Source organism: Gobio gobio, assembly GCF_949357685.1.
Source record: "Gobio gobio genome assembly, chromosome: 6".
NCBI lineage: Eukaryota > Metazoa > Chordata > Actinopteri > Cypriniformes > Gobionidae > Gobio > Gobio gobio.
In genome coordinates this window covers 966,975-982,064 of record NC_137102.1, presented here as the reverse complement: position 1 = coordinate 982,064, position 15,090 = coordinate 966,975, and positions in this window count along the sequence as shown.

The window sequence follows — 15,090 nt, the reverse complement described above, 5'->3', positions numbered from 1 at the left end:
CGTTTTTCTGTGAAGCGTTAAGTTGCACAGAAGAAAGCCCAATCTAGGACCTGCCCTGTACAGTTTAAGAAGCGGTGCTATGGAGGAATATTATTTTGTTGAACATGCTCAGATTTACTTGACCATTATATGAGTTAAGCAATATCATACGAGCAAGAGTGCTGTTTTCCAGAGTAGGCTATAAGCATGATTGCAAAATGCGATATTCATTTTATACAACAGTTCAATAAACAATAAGTCTTTACCATTTTTATAGTCAACGTTTTTGCCCTAACAGTTTTTGCCCTATTTTTCCAACAAAAATAGATTCAAACAAAGCAGAAGAGTTGCATCTCTCAGCAATGTTTCGTTCTCGAATAATTCACCGTTTTTGAACAGTCGGTTACAACGAATTAGTTGAATGATTCTAGAATCCATTACGCCGCCAACTATACTGGCAGTTTATAGTTTCATAGGCCTGTAATAATTACATTTTCTGTGACCCCAAAGCGCGCGTTAAAAACGCGTGTTTTTATGGTAAATCACGCGTCGAGGACGCGCGTTTTGCTGTCAAATCGCGCGCTTTTGACGTATCAGTGTGCAATCAGACGCCCGTCCAAGCGTATATGAACACTTTGGCTTGCCATACACGACCGCCCACTCCGCGTTGACGTTATTTTTGCCGCGCGCAGCCTCACGCTCTTGCGGACGCGTCGAGTATAAATAATAAACCAACAAGGCTTCAGACTGAGCACGCGCTGTGAACGACTGACGTGCCCGCTGCGCTCTATTGTGATGAATGTAATCTGACTCCTGTTGTTATTGTGCTGTAACAATCTCTCAGTTTACTCGCATTATATTGAACAGACTCCTGGTTTTTAATTGTAGTGTCTGTTCTCTAACCGAACTGAATGGTTTTATTAGTATGAAAATGGCCTCGTAGGGCAGCGAAGCAAGTGCATTCTGGGAGTTGTTATCTTTCATCCCCTGAGACAAAAATACATTTTATGGCTTTTCTCAGTCTAGAAGGCACCAAATTCAAAAATAATTTCACATTTCTACTACATTAATGACCCAGTTTAAAAACACATTCAGCTTCCCAGCGTACCCCTTTCACTTAATGGTTACATTGTTGACAAACGCAGCCTACCGCCCCACAGATTCTCCACTTATGATCTAATGTCTAATGCTTAATTTTATATGCAGTAGCTGGTAAATTAATTAACTTATTTGATTTTTAGTTTAATATGTTTAGTTTAATTATTTATGTAATTCAGTTACCAGACTTCATTGAAAAAAAGTTGAAAATCAGTAATGTTAATGTTAGTCATGTAAACAACAAATAGAAAATTGCAGGTTATCCTTCAAAAGTTTGAATCAAGCATAGAGGATGTATTGTGTGTATTATTAGCTTATCATTCACAAAGTTGTAACTGGCAGGTGAGACATGTCTTCATGACAGTGTGTGACAGAAAGTTGTCTCCGTGTAGCTTATTGGAATACAAGTTCAGTTTCAAGGCCTTTAGTAATGTTAATTTATTGGCAAGACATCAAGTGAATGGATACAATTAATTTAGTATGTGTGTCAACCTTACACATGAAGTACAGATTTTTTTTTTTAGGCTGTTATAGTTATTGTATTTTCGTAGTGCTGTTTTGCTTTTATTAGTTGTTGTTTTTGTATTTATTTTACATACTAAACATAAAGGTGCCAATCAGTAAAAATACACCCATCTTGTACCTTTTTATTGGAAGAAAAAAAAATAGCTAGCTAGCTTACCCAGGTAGTTGTCAAATTGTATGGTGGTGATGCCTAAAAATGCCAATATTTTCCCTGTTTTAATAGATATGTTTGTTGTTAATCTCTTTCAGAGTGGATTTCAAGAAGATGGAGAGGGTCGCATGAATGTTGATCTTTCTAAACATGCAACGGCATTTCTTCTTCAAGCCAGAGAAACCCATCGACTGACACAGGTAATTTATGCCACTGATTTTCCAATTAATTATATTTAATTTTTATTAGCAAGTTTAAAAGCAATAAGCTTAAACTGTAGAATGATTTAGCCACTGTTCAGACCTGGCATCTTGGTTGATGCGATCACAGGTGGACAGCTAAAGGTATGTCAGAGAAACACCTGACATTAGAATGTGTCTCCACATGCTTCTTCAGTGACCACTTGTGATCAGACCTCACTTCCCTGCTATATGAAAATGGACACATACTTTGTTTAAAAAATCTACCCATCCACTATATTTGTTGAGCATGAGCTAAGAATAGAGACAACATGATACACCCAACACTTATGGTGCGTTCACACTGGACGCGATTGACGCAAATAATTTGCACTAATCGCGCGAAGGTGGACGCTTGAACATCTTGAGTTTACTCGCTTCATTCGCGCAAATCGCGTGTGACATTCACTGCACAACAGGCGTGATTCTCCTCATGGGCGGGGCTTCTGCCAGCGGCTCGTCTCGTTGAGAAATGACTGACATGGGCTGTGTTTACACATCTTTTTTTGTGAAAATCTACTGTTAATGTGTGACAAAACGTAGTTTTAAGACTTTTTCAGTCAATAATGTAGTTGTTTAAAGCTCAAATCTGTGGTTTATTTATATAAAGAGCGCCTATTTGAACATGTGATCTGGTGTTTTTGGAGTTGTGAGCTCCAGTGGATCAGCGGCGCTCATTAACCCGGTGAGAGCAGCCTTTCCTCAGCCAGTCCTTCTGCCGCTGGCTCTGATGTCTCTGTGGCGGCTCCAGCTATAATTCGTCTTGTAAAGGGTGATCATTTAGGCTGAGGGCAAAGTGAAGTTTCATTAGTTTTTTATTTTTAGGCTATAACTGTACGTTGCAGTTGTAACGTTAGCCTCCTAGCACTGACTGTGAATGTTTGACTGAATTGTTTGCTTTATTTCATGTGTAGCTTATTATACCTTTTACTTATACTTTTGTATTATTGATCATACATAACCTTGCATTTAACAAAAAGAGACTGGGTTGTGTTTCATGTAATTTAATGTTATCACAGTGATGATCATATTGTCTGAACCAGATATTAATATACATATTTTCTCCTCATTGTTGTCACTACTAGAGCAAGCTCCTGATTGGTTAACGCGGCGCGAATATCCGCCAAAGTTCAGATTTTCCAACTTGAGCAATTCGCGTGAATTGCACGATCAAAACGCTCAATTCGCGCGAATTGCGCTGCAAAATGCCATTTCGCGTCTCTGCATTGACTTAACATGTAAATCACTTGCACGAATCGCGTCCAGTGTGAATGCACCATTACACTTTTATTTAGCACTGTCTACTTGTGATCCTGTTGCTCAAAACGCATTTAAGGACCAAGTGTAAACAAGGTCTTAAAGCTTCAGGAAAGGCAATATTATTTCATGATAGTTTTGCTGGAAATAGCCTATTTTGATCATTGCATGTCAATTGCTAACAATATGTAATTAAAGGGCTACTTAAAAAAAAAAAGTGTCTGTGAGTTTGCATGTTGACTGCATTTTTATATGAATTTTATAATATATACATTTTGTTTGTTTTCTACTCCCCAGAGAGCTGTTAACCAAATGGTGAGTGGAGTCCAGCAATATCAGGCCGCATTATTGGAGCACCTAAAACAGCAAATGAGTGACATGATTGAGAGAAATTCTGGAGACCTGGATCTACTAAAGAGTGATGCAATGGGGATCTTTGACCAGTTTGTTGACCCTTTCTGCCAAATTACTTCCACCCATTTGCAGGATAAGACCATCAAAGAACTGTTAAAACCAGTTGAACCAGAGATTCTTGTCGCAAAACAAACAGTATGTTATGTGAAAAATGGAGACTCCAGAGTTCTTACCATCAAGGACCATTTTTTTCATTATATACCGTTGGTGAAAAGTTGGGAGCAGCTGTTATCACATCCGAGAATAATTGCAATGATTGATAAGAGGCCACAGGCATGCAAGGATGGATTTTTTCATGATTTCATTGATGGAGACATTTTTAAGTCGCACCCACTGTTTTTAAAAAAATCCAACAGCATTGCAGTTAATTGTATATACAGATGAAATTGAGCTATGCAATCCTCTAGGATCTCGGGCAAACAAGAACAAATTGTTATTGATTTATTACACCTTAGGTAACATCAACCCTAAATACAGATCAAGACTTGCTGCCATTCGTCTGCTTGCCATGGTAAAATCAAAAGATCTTTCCCATTGTGGTATTGATGAGATATTTGAGCGGATTAACCGTGACTTAACTGAGCTGTATGATGGTGTCCAGGTTGTCACTGCAAATGGTGAGAGGACAATTTATGGGGCACTTATGTCTGTGCGGTGTGCGGAGACACTCTTGCTCAGCATGAAGTGGCTGGATTTAAGATAGGAGTGGGATTTGCCTACAGTAAATGCAGGCACTGCGAATGCAACTTTGAAGACATGCAGGAGCAATTTAAGGAAGATTTGTTTGTTAAAAGGACAATGGCAAGTCATAACAGGCAATGTAATGACATTGAAAAGGCAAATACTGACTTTCTGAAAGACAATCTAAAAATGACATATGGCATAAACAGGAGAAGCAAATTAACAGAATTTCCTCACTTTGATATAATCAATCAAACCCCACAGGACATCATGCATGTCATTCTTGAAGGTGTTGCCCCGTATGAAATAAAATGTGTTTTAAAGCATCTTGTGCTCTCAGGGCATATGGACTTAGACGCATTCAACAGTGCAATTATTTCTTTCCCTTATTCTCCTGTGGATGCAAGGGATCAAATCAAAATCAAATCAAATCACTTTATTTGTCACTCTACATATGCACAAGTGCAACAGTAGGTGAAATTCTTAGGTGCAGTTCCGAGCAACATGGTAGTCATGACATGACATGTACAACATTTAAAGCAGCATCAGATTACACTGATGCGCCCACAATTACTCACAGCACAGTAAACTCTACAATAAACAATAAATAATTTACACAATGTGAGTGTAGTTCTCACAGCTTTAAACAATATACACATACTTACAATATACATATACTTTAAACAATATACACTAAACATACACTAAACAATATACATTACGCTATAATAGTAATAATAATATACAATGTACAGTATAAAATATTATTCACAGATTGAAAAATTGAAATCCAAAGTGCAATAGATGCTGTATGATAAATAAATGTGTATATAATGTGTGTTTATCTACAGTGGGTTGTGCTGAGTGATATTCTGTCCAGTGTGTGTTATGATCCTGATGGGTCAAGAGTTAAGGAGTCTGATTGTTTGTGGGAAGAAGCTGTTCTGGAGTCGGCTGGTGCGTGATCTGATGCTGCGGTACCGTCTGCCTGATGGCATCAGTGAGAGCAGCCCATGGTTCGGGTGGCTAGAGTCTCTGATGATCCTCTGAGCTCTCTTCACACACCGCCTGACATAAATGTCCTGGAGGGAGGGAAGCTCACCTCCGATGATGCAGCTGGCCGTGCGCACTACCCTTTGCAGGGCTTTGCGGCTGCGGGCGGTACTGTTGCCGTACCAGGTGGTGATGCAGCCAGTCAGCAGGCTCTCTATGGTGCAGGTGTAGAACCGTGTGAGGATGTGGCGGCTCATTCCAAACCTCCTCAGCCGTCGCAGGAAGAAAAGGCGCTGATGAGCCTTCTTCACAACGGCCTCGGTGTGGACGGACCATGAGAGTTCCTCTGTGATGTGGACACCGAGGAACTTGAAGCTGCTGACTCTCTCCACCGGTGCTCCATCGATGGTGATGGGGCGGTGTTCTCTCTCATTCCTCCTGAAGTCGACCACCAGCTCCTTGGTCTTGCTGACGTTGAGGGAGAGGTTGTGCTCCTGACACCACCGTGTCAGAGTGTGCACCTCCTCTCTGTAGGCCGTTTCATCATTGTCAGTGATGAGACCTACCACCGTCGTATCGTCAGCAAACTTGATGATGGTGTTGGAGCTGTGGGTTGCCACACAGTCATGTGTGTACAAAGAGTACAGGAGTGGGCTGAGAACACAGCCCTGAGGGGCTCCAGTGTTGAGAGTCAGTGGTGAGGAGATGTTACTGCCCATTCTGACCACCTGGCGTCTGTTTGACAGGAAGTCCAGGATCCAGCTGCATAACAAGCTGTTTAAGCCGAGAGCCCGGAGTTTAATGTCAAGTATGGAGGGCACAATGGTGTTGAATGCTGAGCTGTAGTCTACAAACAGCATTCTCACATATGTGTTCCTCTTTTCCAGGTGGGAGAGAGCAGTGTGAATTGTTGATGAAATGGCATCATCAGTGGAGCGGTTTTTGCGGTATGCAAACTGCAGTGGGTCCAGTGAGGGGGGGAGAACAGAGCAGATGTGGTTTCTGACTAGTCTCTCAAAGCATTTGCTGATGATGGGGGTCAGAGCAACAGGACGCCAGTCGTTTAAGCAGAGTGTTTTTGACTGCTTAGGTACAGGAACAATGGTGGACGTTTTGAAGCATGTGGGGACCACAGACAGGGAGAGGGACAGGTTAAAAATGTCCGTGAAAACTCCAGCCAGTTGGCGCGCGCACGCTCTGATGACGCGGCCGGGAATCCCGTCTGGACCCGCAGCTTTACGGACGTTCACCCGCCGGAAGGATCGGGTTACATCCGCTTCAGATACGGAGAGTGCACTAACCTCTGTATCTTCAGCCGCGAGCTCTCTCTCCGCGAGGGCGGTGTTATTTCCCTCAAAGCGAGCATAAAAGGTGTTGAGCTCGTCCGGGAGAGAGGCAGCGGTGTTCACGGTGGAGTTTGTGTTCCCTTTATAGTCTGTGATGATGTTAATTCCCCTCCACATGCTTCTGGAGTCGGTGGTGTTGAACTGTCCTTCAATCTTGTCCCTGTACTGGCGTTTTGCTGCTTTGATTGTTTTCCGGAGGGCATAACTTGCTTGTTTATGCTCCTCCGCATTACCAGAGTTAAAAGTGAAGGTCCGCGCATTGAGTGCCGCGCGAACATCCCCATTTATCCACGGCTTCTGGTTTGGGTACAGCCGAATTGTTTTGGTCGGAACAACGTCATCTACGCACTTCCTGATGAAACACGTTACACTATCAGCGTAGACCTCGATGTCGTCATCAGAGGCCGACCGGAACATCTCCCAGTCCGCGTGATCAAAACAGTCCTGTAGCATAGAGTCCGATTGGTCTGACCAGCACTGGATGGTTCTGAGGGCGGGTGCTTCCTGTTTCAGTCTCTGCCTGTAAGCGGGCAAAAGTAGAATGGACGCGTGATCTGATTTGCCGAATGGTGGGCGAGGGAGGGACTTGTAACCCTCCTTGAAGGGGGAGTAGCAGTGGTCTAAAACAGGGTTCCCTCGCGTGTTGATGCTAACATGTTGGTGGTATTTGGGTGCGATGCGCTTGAAGTTGGCTTTGTTAAAGTCCCCGGTCACAATAAACGCAGCCTCAGGATGCGCGGTTTCCTGCTCACTCACTGACCTATACAGTTCCTTTAGTGCCCGGTCTGTGTCGGCTTGTGGGGGAATATACACCGCTGTGATGATGACCGCGGTGAATTCCCTCGGTAGCCAGAATGGTCGGCACAGAACCATGAGAAATTCCAGATCAGGAGAGCAGAAAGACTTGATAGAGTGTACGTTCCTCTGATCACACCAGGATCGGTTGATCATAAAACACACACCCCCGCCTTTGCTTTTCCCGGAGAGATCTTTTTCTCTGTCCATCCGATGCACGGAGAACCCCGTGGTTTCGATGGCTGAGTCTGGAATCTCAGCGGACATCCAAGTTTCTGTAAGGCAGATAATGGGATAAGCCTTGCCCTATATCTGTCAATACACTGTCATCAAATGACAATAAATTGAAACAGTCAGCTGGGCAGATGCTGGTTTTGTTAAAGATTCTGCCATTTCTCATTGACAAAATTGGAGAAAACGATTACACACAAATGCTACTTAAGTTGTTAGAGATAGTCAAAATTCTGTTTTCACCTATTATTGCTCTCTCAACTCTATCAAGGCTGAAGCTTTTAATAGAGCAACATTTAAAACATTTCAAGCAACTTTTTCCAGATGCAAATATTATACCTAAACAGCATTACTTGCTGCATCTTCCTTCTCAGATTAAGGCACTTGGTCCTACAGTGAGGCATATGTGTATGCGCTTTGAGTCAAAGCATTGCTTTTTTAAGCAGTGGGCTTTGAAAAGTAGTTTTAAAAATATATGTAAGTCTCTTGTGAAACACAACCAACTTTATGAATGTAGTCAGAATGTGCATGAGAAACATCCAATTTGTTCAGGTGAAGTTGATTTGGGCCCAGCCTCTGAGGTGAAAAATGTTCACTATGTAGATTCAAGATTCAAGAGTTTTATTTGTCACATACACAGTTATATACACAATATACAACTGGCAGTGAAATGTAAACAGGTCCGCTCCATGGACAGTGCAAATAACAGTTACAAGAAATTAAATAGAAATAGAATAAAATTAGAATAAAAAGTATTAACATAAGTAGAATTATAAATAAATCAAGTTAAGATAAAAATAGGAAATAAGATAAAAATAAAAATATAAAAAATATGTGGATATGATAAGTGAGATAAACTGTAGACTTAAAAATAAGTGGTTAACATAAAATATATAATATGTATATATAAAGAAGTATAATGTGCAAGGTTTATTACAGGTTGTTACGCAGTAACAATAGGGACGTAAAGTGCAGTGCAATTGCAGTATGTGGATGTTAATGTTAAAAGACTGGATGTTTATGTGTGTGCGGGGGTGAAGTGAGTCACGTGACTGAGTTCAGGAGTCTGATGGCCTGGGGGAAGAAACTCCTCCTGAGTCTTTCAGTCTTTGCCATCAGGCTACGGAAGCGCTTACCAGATGGCAGCAGGGTGAAGTGAGAGTTTGCAGGGTGATTAATGTCTCTGATGATTTTAGTAGCTCTACCTCTGCAGCGTTTGGTGTAGATGTCCTGCAGAGACGGGAGAGCTGAGCCTGAGATGCGCTCGGATAAGCGCACCACTCTTTGCAGGGCTTTGCAGTCGTGACTGGTGCTGTTCCCGTACCACGCTGTGATGCACTGAGTCAGGACACTTTCTATCGCCCCTCGATAGAAAGTTTTCAGGATGGCTGGTGAAACCCTGAATTTCCTCAGCTGGCGCAGGTGGTACAGTCTTTGCCTGGCTTTTTTCACCTGTGTCTGGATGTGTGTAGTCCAGGTCAGATCCTCGGAGATGTTCACACCCAGGTATTTGAAGCTGCTCACTCTCTCTACCGGTGTCCCGCTGATCATGAGAGGGGAGTATGACCGATGCTGTCTCTTCCTGAAGTCCACAATCAGTTCTTTGGTCTTGTTAACATTCAGAGAGAGACAGTTGTCCTGGCACCATGATGTCAGTTGCTCCACTTCGTCCAAGTATGCCGTCTCATTGTTGTTGGAGATGAGACCCAGGACAACAGTATCATCAGCAAACTTGATGATAGAGGTGGAGCTGTGTGTGGACAAACAGTCATGGGTGTAGAGAGAGTAGAGCAGGGGACTCAGCACACAGCCCTGTGGAGCTCCAACACTCAGGGTGATGGAGGTGGAGGTGAACTGGCCTACTCTCACCGCCTGGGGTCTGCCAGTGAGGAAATCTTCAATCCAGAGGCAGAGAGAAGAATTCAGGCCTAGATCCAGGAGTTTGTGTGTTAGCTTAATGGGAACTATGGTGTTAAAGGCTGAGCTATAGTCAATAAATAGCAGCCTGACATAGGCTGCTATGTCAGCCTATGTCAGGAAAGATTAAAGACTTCTTAGGAATAGAGCACGTTGAACATATAGTTTCGGTACAGTGGATTACACAACATGGAAATAAGCATACATGCGGAAAATCTTTGGTTATTTCTAATGTCATCAGTGATACTCCAGAGTTTGCACTTGTGAAAAACATTTATATTTTAAATGCTTCAGTGTATTGTTTTGAATGCCAACCTCTCTCTACAGTTGGGTGGAATGATCATTATTTAGCTTATGAGGTAGAAGTTCCCGAACTAGCTCAAGCCAATATTTTCATGGATGCTGAAAAGCTTGTTGATTATACACCATACTTCTGTGTAAACTTCAATAATAGCAAGTACATTCCACTGAAGTATGATCTCACAGACATCATCAAACATCATTCTTGAGTCTGTATTGAGTGTGGGTGTTTGTGCTGAATTTATTTTTTTTAAGCACTGACAAACACTGTAATTGATGGCATTTATTTCTACTTATTACTTTTGGAATAATGTGGTCCAGAGTGCAACAGAACAGAGAAGGAAACATAATTCCAGCTTTTGCCTATGTCATTTTTACATTATTATATGTACATGGTTTGATGGAAATGTAAGACAAATAGCCAGACTGTACTGTGCATTGTGAGTTGGGCATGACAGTTTTCAATAAAGCAGATTTGTTGTCTCAATTCAAGTTAAGTCTATTTCTTGAAACAAGACGATGCATCTTTTACAAATAACACATTAGCTTAAAAACTTAATGACATGACAAAAAAGCTTATTTCATCTGAGATATGACACAAAACAAGATGTTTTCAAGACAGTTTCACTTAACAAGATATTCAAGATGCACTGTCTAAAAACAAGTTTTTTTTATCTAACTTAAATCTTGCTCTTTAGGTAATTTTGTCTTATATTAAGTGTGATGAGATATTTTGACTAGAAATTAGAAAAATATACTTGGCAAGATTTTGAGTTTTTGCAGTGCGGCTTTGCTCTTTTCTGTGACTGATGGATATTCCTGGAACGGGTGGATCAGCTGAAGTTGTTACCCCTGAATCTTCCAGTATGAGGAACTGTGTTGGTGAGTCTGCGTATCGCCGATACCAGTGAACACCACGAGCAGAACCGCTGTAGTTACAAGAGAGAGTCACATTGTCACCCTCTAGTGCAAATACTCTCTCACTTCTCGGGCTGATGACTTCTGTGGCTCTGGAAGCTGCAAATTAAAGCGGCATTAAATATAGTTTTCAAACTCTTCTGTTGTAATAAAATGCATTGAACAATCGTACACCTTCAGTTGATGACAGCAGTATCATGATGTAGATGAACATGTTCACAGCAGCGGCTCCAGTGTTGTGTAGCTCATCTTTACCAGCTGTGCTGTGTCTGTGCTGAACGGCTTGGGTTATGTATATAACCCTTGTTCCCTGAGAAAGGGAACGAGCACTGCATCGGTAACGACGAATTTGGGGACACTCCCTAAGCAACAGCGCGTCTGAAGTATGAATGAAATCAGGCCAATCCTGATTGGTGTTGCGTCATGACGTAACTATGACGGCATACCCGGAAGATACATAAGGGGAGCCCAGGCATAGTAATGGCAGTTATCGCGATGAAGCATGCGCTCCAGGCCTGCCGAGGTGTGGCGACGAGATGCAGTGCTCGTTCCCTTTCTCAGGGAACAAGGGTTATATACATAACCCGAGCCGTTCCCTTTCGAGGGAACTCCCACTGCATCGGTAACGACGAATTTGGGGAACGAGTACCCACTAGGCCACACTGACGGTAGCACCAGTCCTAGTGTGAAGCCGGAGACCGGGCACAGCTAGGACTGGAGTACCCTAGCACCGGGCGTCGCAGGGAGGCGCAGACTATAAAATCGAATAAAAGTGTGTGGAGTAGCCCATCCGGCCGCCTCGCAAATGTCCTGCAAAGGGACCCCAGAAAGGAGGGCCACCGAAGAGGCCATGCCCCTGGTGGAATGTGCCCTCACGGCCATAGGTGAAGGCAGGTTGCGCACCTGATAGGCCGTGGCTATTGCCTGGACAATCCAGTTACTGATAGTCTGGGTTGACGCAGGCAGCCCCTTCTTAGATGAACCAAAACACACTAATAGCTGCTCAGACTTCCTCCACTGCGCAGACTTCTCCACATATAATTTAAGGGCTCTGACCGGGCAGGTGAAGCCTCCCTTCTTCCGCCGTCACGTGAGGCGGAGGATGAAATGCCTGAAGAACCAAAGGCCTGACCACGTTCGATGGCACCTTGGGCACATAACCGGCCCTAGGGTGTAAGATGGCCTTCACTTCGCCAGGGGCAAACTCCAGGCAAGTCGGCGTAAGCGCCAAGGCCTGAAGGTCCCCCACCCTCCTCAGAGAAGTGATGGCTAAGAGAAAGGCCATCTTAAGGGTCAAGCTCTTTGGGTCTGCTGACTCTAGTGGCTCGAAGGGGGCCTCAGCCAATCCCTCGAGAACCACTGCCAGGTCCCAGGTTGGGACTCTGGACCGAGCCACAGGCCTCATCCTCCGAGCCCCACGGAGGAACCGCACAACCAACTGGTGCAGGAGCAGGTTGGCGCCCTGTCGACGGACCCGCTCCAGGACTCCCGGGAGCAGAGCGATCGGGGGAAATGCATACAGACGTAGCCTCGGCCATGTCTGCACCATGGCATCCAGCCCCAGAGGGGCCGGATGCGTGAGAGAAAACCACAGTGGGAAGTGGGTCGTCTCTCGAGACGCGAATAAATCCACTTCCACTGGGCCAAACCTCTCGCACATGGCCTCCACCACCTCCGGGTGGAGTCGTCATTCCCCGGGCCTCAGCCCCTGCCTCGACAGGATGTCTGCTCCCTGATTTTGGACCCCCGGGACATACATTGCCCTGATGGACAACAGTTTCCCTTGGGCCCACAGGAGGATCTGATGCGCCAGTCTGCATAGAGGGCGCGATCTGAGACCCCCCTGATGCCGTGCCCCAACCAGTGAGGGAGGCGTCTGTTGAAACGGATTTTCCGGCAACAGGACGCTCCCAACACTGGCACCTGGGACAGAAACCAAGGTTTCTTCCATATGACTAGGGAACGAAGGCCACTGCGCGCTACCCTGATCATACAGAATGGATTTCCCCTCAAGGAAAGCCACCTGGTTTACTTCCGTATTAGGGCATGGTGGCCGCGGAGGTCCGGGAAAAAGCTCCTTAGAGCTTTGTAGACCGCCAGCATTTCCAGGCAAAAGATGTGCCAGGAGAAATGCCGGGTCTCCCACAGACCTCTCGCAAGGCGGCCGCCATGACCACGTCCCAGCCAGTGAGGGAGGCGTCTGTTGAAACGGATTCCCGGCAACAGGACGCTCCCAACACTGGCACCTGGGACAGAAACCAAGGCTACTTCCATATGACTAGGGAACGAAGGCCACTGCGCGTTACCCTGATCATACAGAATGGATTTCCCCTTAAGGAAAGCCACCTGGTTTACTTCCGTATCAGGACATGGTGGCCGCGGAGGTCAGGGAAAAAGCTCCTCAGAGCTTTGTAGACCGCCAGCATTTCCAGGCAATAGATGTGCCAGGAGAAATGCCGGGTCTCCCACAGACCTCTCGCAAGCGGCTGCCATGACCACGTCCCAGCCAGTGAGGGAGGCGTCTGTTGAAACGGAATCCCGGCAACAGGACGCTCCTAACACTGGCCCTTGGGACAGAAACCAAGGTTCTTCCATATGACTAGGGAACGAAGGCATCTGCGCGTTACCCTGATCATACAGAATGGTTTCCCCCTCGAAAACCCCTTGATTCCCAGCCATCACTGTAAGGATCTCATGCAGCAGGCCAAGAGATATTCTGTTGGACACAGCCGCAATGAGCCCCAGCAGTCCTTAAACTGCTTCACAGTGATGCTGTGGCCTAGCTTCCTTCTAGAGACCACCGCCCGTATGGACTCGATACGTGCGGGAGACAATTGTGCCCCCAACGTAGAGAATCCCATACGACTCCCAGGAACACAGTTCTCTGAGAAGGCGTCAACACGCTACTGCGTGTAGAGTCTCAAAGGGCTAGGCCGCCTGGAAGAACCCGATATTGGTACGCTTTGCCCCCAAAAAGCGAACCTCAGGAACTTCCTGTGACACAGAAGGATGGATACAGGGAAGTATGCGTCCTGTTCAGACCCATCGTGACAGACCAGTCCTCAGACTGGATCTGAATCACAATGGAGGAATTGCTAAGCATCTTGAATCTGAATCTCCTCAGAGAACGATTCAAGTACCTCAGGTCTAAAGTTGGACACAACTCGCCATCCCTCTTAGGAACTATGAAGTACCGGCATTAGAATCCGGACTTCCTGTCTGCCAGAGGGACCTGTTCTATGGCCTCCTTGGCTAACAGGGCTGTACTTCTTGTTCCATAACCCGAACCTGCCCTGGGCCGACCACAGTCCGGACCACCCCGTTGAACTTCGGGGGAGGAGAACCGAACTGAAGCCTGTAACCCAGCTCTACAGTCTGCAGGACCCACGTAGACACACTCGGAAGGCATGACCATGCGCTGAGATAATCTACTAAGGGAACCAGCCTCTCGAGGCTGGCCTCGGGTGTCAACCGAAACTCATTCCCGACCCCCTGAAGCGGCTAACCGGCAGGGAGCAGTCGAGAACGTTTTTCGGTTGGCGCACACGTTCGCTGCCCAGTCGCAAGTCCTACTGGAGGCGACAATGGCGGCGTGCGTGCGCGGGAAATCAGTGAGGCCCGAAGCGTCTTTGACGGCAGGAACACAGCACTGATTTCCCGAGAGCTCCTGGGGGAAAACGACCTCGGTCGCTCCTACCCGGGAGAGGGGGCTGGCCAGCAGGGGCCTCATCTAAGGGAGCAGCTCGACAGGGCCGCAACACTAGGGCGGACACTGCGATTAGCCCTTGCCTAAACCTGATGTGTCCCGCAGGCCACAAGGCGGCGAGAACGACATCACTTCAGGAGGGCTCCATCTTAGATGAATATCCAGTTCACAAGTTAAACACGCTTGGGTGACAGAATTAAAGTATCCAATTTATCAAAGTCGGATAACACGACACTCAATTCCTCGGAATTAAATGCCATCATAATCACCAACCCCGTGCCAACTGAACTGAATGACAGGCTGAATAAAAATACATCTAACTCCTCAAAGTCAGATAATATTTTAATTTAATTCCTCAGAATTGAATGCAGCCACAATAAGGTGAAACAAAGTCTGAATGATAGGCTGAATATCTAACTCCTCAAAGTCAGATTATATTTTATTTAATTCCTCAGAATTAAATGTGGCCGTAATCATCAGACAAACTGTTTAAACAATACGGTGAAACATGGTCTGAATGACAGGCTGAATATCTAACTC